The 5,110-nt window shown below is 33.9% G+C and overlaps 2 pseudogenes; one reads left to right on the forward strand and one right to left on the reverse strand.

The window, feature by feature from the left end:
* The first annotated feature begins 886 nt into the window (after positions 1-886).
* LOC138830047 (ankyrin repeat domain-containing protein 49 pseudogene) lies at positions 887-1,603 on the forward strand (annotated as a pseudogene).
* An 892-nt stretch (positions 1,604-2,495) lies between these two features.
* Positions 2,496-2,595, reverse strand: LOC138830062 (U6 spliceosomal RNA; annotated as a pseudogene).
* Positions 2,596-5,110: the final 2,515 nt, after the last annotated feature.

Below are 5,110 nucleotides of genomic sequence, written 5' to 3' on the forward strand. Positions count from 1 at the left end.
ATCATTTCACTTTCTGCTCTTCTATTTCCCAAAACAGCACCACATTCACAGAAAAATACAGAAGTGGTTCTGTGGCTCAAGTGGTAGAGTGCTTGCCTTGATTTGAAGAGCTCAAGGACAGTGACCAGGCCCAGAGTTCAGGCCCCACAACTAAGTTTAAAAAAAGAATCTAAATACTTGATAATTCTATTAACAGATCTGACTGAAATCAGTTGAATCACACCTTTTTTGTACAATGAAGGAATAGGTCCAGGCTAGGAAAGCAGCAAGAGAAGGCAGGGAGATTGTATCTTTGACAAAACTTTGTGGATAATGGAATCAAGGATTACTTACTGGTGATCCACTTGCACTAGAAGCATGATTCTGAACTATTGCTTGCTGATTCTGAACTATTGCATTGATGATTATATTCTCCAAGAAGAAAAAGTGAAATTTAATTGGTAGCAAAGGACTACTAATATATTTTGACTTCTCATTAAGCATCTTCATTCATCAAAATCACCTGACGACAATAGACAGGACTATTTTTAGATGAAAACAAGTTTCTTTCAAAAAACAAGAATTTAGGTAGTCATACAAAGAACTTCTATTTTACTACTGCATTATACATTTTTTTCTAAGGTTGGATACCAACATTAGAAAGCTACTAGAAAGCTCTTAACGCCCATATGTAGAATAGTGAGTTTTCTTACAATATAACATGGTATTTCCCAAATCATTCACATAGAAGGCATTGTTTCCTATTTTTTCATTCCTAGAAGAAGCTGCACATGAAGACACCACTGGTCCTCATTTTCAGTCTGTGCATTTGAATATGAAGGAAAATCTTTCCTCTGCTCTCTATCAATTTTCTACTCTCCATTTAGAATAATTTAGAATAGTAAAAATGAAAAAAGAGAAAATAAATCATGGTCAAAAATCATAAGCAGTAAATACACCAGATTTTTCTGAACAGTTCAACCAATGTGAACTATTAGGGAAATACATGGACATCTCATTCCCACTGGCACTCAAAGTCTCTGGTTAGGCAATTCTGATGAAGACAAGGAACAAGATGAAAAAGTGAGGAATGGTATCAATTGCAAGAAAAAAATGGAGTAGGATCCAAACAAATTTCTTCTTTGGGATGCCGAAATTAATCGGCTTACTATGGTGCAGGGACTACTTTAAAAAAAGGCCACCCAGATGAATACTAGGGATAAGGCTGAGTATAACCCTCTTCATCTGGAAGCCTAGAGTGGACAATTAGACATTGTCCATGAGTTGGTAGCTCAAGGTAGATATTCATTCAATAACTCTGAATGGCTGGACACCCCTGCACAGTGCTTATATGTGGAATAATACCAGAATGGCTTCTGTCTTACTTCATCATGATGCAGATACCAATCCCCAAACTAAAGGCCCCTTGACCCCTTTGCATCTTGCTGCTGGGAGTAGAAACAGCAAAGATACTCTGTATCTCCTTCTATTGAACCATTATATCAAACCAGGTCTGAAGAACGACTTGGAAGAAACTGCATTTGATATTGCCAAAAGGATAAGTATGTTTCACTACCTATTTGAAGTTGTGGAAAGCTGTACAAATTGTTCTCCTAAGTCGTAATGGTTTGGTTAAGTTTCTTAAATTTCAAAAATGACAGTCCATCCTTTGTGTCCCTACAAATTTTTTTTCACAATACAAAGCAACAGCAATATCTTACTTTAAAATATCATGGAATCCATGGTATTCTTCCACTTGAATTGCCTGACTTTGTTGGCAAAATGTATTCAAGAGTTGTTTGTGTACATCTATAATGACTTCTGCAGAGTTTGTGATTTTTTTTTAAATCATAAATAATTTTAACTTATCTGTTGAAATGAATAGTATAGGAACTAAAGATGTTCCTGGTGCTTTTCTGAAAAAAGTATATCTATGTTGGCATAATGTCCATAATCTATTTCATTCCCTCCTGGATATAATACTTTGAATTATACATTGTTATACAATGTATAGGTTCATTAATAAATGTGTCCTTTCAGATTGCATTCCATATAGAAGAAGTTTAAGATTCCTTTTTTTCTTAGGTCCTTATATTATTTTTTTTTCCTATGGGATAAAATGACAATGTTATCTAATTTCAAGTTTTGTAAAGCTTATGCTATGTAAAGGTCTTTCTAAGGTGAAGATTTAATAAACTGATGTCAAACTAACATTTATTTCTGTGAATTACATGTATTGTTACACTTGTATTTTTTTAATCAACTTTTTTTTAGGGGGGGGTCCGGTCGTTGTCCTTAACTCTGGGCCTGGGCGCAGTCCCTCAACTCTTCAGCTCAAGGCTAGCGCTCTACCACTTGAGTCACAGCACCACTTCCTGTTTTTTTGTTTTTGCTTATGTGGTGCTGAAGAATCAAACCCAGGGCCTCATGCATGCAAGCAAGCCCTCTACCACTGAGCCACCTTCCCAGCCCCAACTTTTTAATAACTGTTTTTCATTTCTTGCATCAGAAGAATGAAAAATATGGAATACTTCACAAATTTTCATACCATCCTTGTGCAAGTGCTATGTTAATCTCTGTATTGTTGTAATTTGGGTAGACCTGCTGCTGAAGCATGGAGTATCCTCTTAATTTAAGTACTTAATGATGCAATCTTTATACAGGCATATATCCATGGTTGCCTATTTGTAACAAGGAACCCTTAATGTTCCTAAAAATGCTATTGTTCTTATTTATCTAAAATTCTGTGTATAGTGGAAGAAACTTGTATCGTTTGGTCGATTGCTCCCATTTATAATTTTTTTTTATCAATGACTATTTTGTCATTTTCATTTTAAATTTGATCATACTTTTAAGCCTTTACAGCTAAATCCAAAGGTCATGGCTTTTCAGGTACTTATTTATCAACTCAGTTAGCTTTGTAGAGCTAATGGATTCAAAGTAAGCCTTGATTAAGAGCTACTTCTAAACATCTGCAGCTTAAGATTTCCCAAATGAGGTCTTGCTGGGACAAATGTCTACGTGAACCTTTACCCATCTTCCATATAGGAACAGACCAACCAGAATATCTTACCCTGACAGCATAGATTGTCTTACTGGAACAAAACTAATCTTAGTTACAAGGAATCATAGAGAGATGAACAGTTCGGACTGAATTGTTCAGAATGGAAGGTATTTTATTAAAATATAATTGCTTATTATACTTATCATTTCAAAAGTAGCTCAAGCCAAGAAGGTGAAAAAATTGTTCAAATGCATAATTACCTACTGTGCTGGCCTGTCTATCATCCAACCAGGCAGGAACTGACACTACTGACTTTCTATCACCAAATATTTCCATACCTCCTGGAGAAGTCCATACGTTTCTCCTCGATATTAAGCCTTAAATTGGTAATGTTTAATCACAGTGTTTCCTCTTGCCTCTAGGCTGTAAAGCAACAAATGGTAAAGCTTTAAGTCTAACTCTACCAAAAACGGAGGTAGAGATAATGGAATAACACTTTAAAACAGAGTTGGCTTTGATTCCCTCAGCACAACACAATAATGCAAAACAATTTTTATATTATATATACTTATATATTTTATATTTATATGTGCTGATTTTAAATTTCACACAGTGAACCTTAATAGAATTGATAATTAGACAAATATATTGACATTTATTCCCATAAATAGATTGGAATATAAATAATTAGGTTTAGAATATATACTAGAATATAAAAAGTATCAATGCAATATCTTCGTTATAAACTTGTGATACCTTCTATGTGTTGGTGGTCTTCTGAATTCACATTGCAAAATAACAGTATTGTTTTTGCTAATCTATAAGGGATTTTACTATGATGCTCTGTTTATTGTTTTAACTCGCTGGTCCCAAAATGTATTTCTCCATATTTCTGAAGCATTCTTACTGATTATACCCAATTTTGCTGATATTATGTCTAAAAGCTATTATTCTTCTGCAGGACCCACGGGTCCTAGGATACTAGATCCCAGTTATCTGCATCATCATATAACAAGGGCAAGACTTCTCACATAGGCCCATGCCACATGCTAACAGAAAATAATTGAAGACTCATCTAAATTTCTCATTTCCTATAATATTTCAGGGCCCCAATTCCTTACAAGAATTAGTAGTAATCAATTGTAAAATGCAAGGCAACTTAAAATGAAAGGTGAAATCACAAAACCTGAGAGAAAGTACTGTAATTAAAACTTTCAATTTACAGATGACCAGCCCATATGAATGAACAAAATCAGAAATGAACAAGATTATTTTTAATACCCCTCTCCTAATGATTAATGAAAGATTTCAGTGCAGGAAAAACATAGTTTCTGGAATGATAGATCCATAATTGGTCTACCAAGGCAAGGAAACTTGATTTAGAGGTCAAATATAATTTAGAAAAAAACATTAACTGAGAAGATCCTTAGTGTAGAAGATCATTAAAGTGTAGAAAAAGTACCCCCCACCATTTGTGTTGTTCAGTAGGTGCCTTCCAGAAATGTGTTAAATAGATCAGCCTTCCATATTTCAAACCCAAATATTAGCTAATAGAGTAAATTTCATCAAATGATAAGTTATATTTTTAAAAGTCACTAATAGTTGGCTTTTCATGTGTTGTTTTATGTTTTCCCTATCTGTCTACCATAGTAAGAAATATGACTTTAAGTCTTGAAAATGGGTACTGATGAGAGATGTGACAAACATAAAATCTGTCTTCTATTTCTATCATATTCCTCTAAGTATTAAATTTGTTTTCTTCTTTTCCAAAACTTATAGGTAGTAGAAAAATTATCCCATGTAAAATAAAATAATCATACACAACTGTACAAAGCCATTTATAAAAACTGGTAGTTAGGAATAAATTCTAAGCCATTTTAAAACTTTCTTGTTGACTAAAGATTAATCTTCCAAAAGAACGAGAATAAAATCATGTCTAAGAGCTTCACGTCTCCAGTCTTGCAAATTGTTATTGCAGATGAATGAATTATGGAAATATAAGCTGACATCAGTTCAAGTATATGTGGGATTGAAACTCCATGGAATGTATATAAACCTTTCAAAGTATTAACAGGCAGTTTAACAGAGTGACTATCAGGATATTGAAACCAGAGAGGAACAATAGTA

The sequence above is a fragment of the Dipodomys merriami genome, unplaced genomic scaffold, assembly GCF_024711535.1.
Source record: "Dipodomys merriami isolate MVZ:Mamm:240054 unplaced genomic scaffold, mDipMer1.0.p SCAF_181, whole genome shotgun sequence".
NCBI classification, from domain to species: Eukaryota; Metazoa; Chordata; class Mammalia; order Rodentia; family Heteromyidae; genus Dipodomys; species Dipodomys merriami.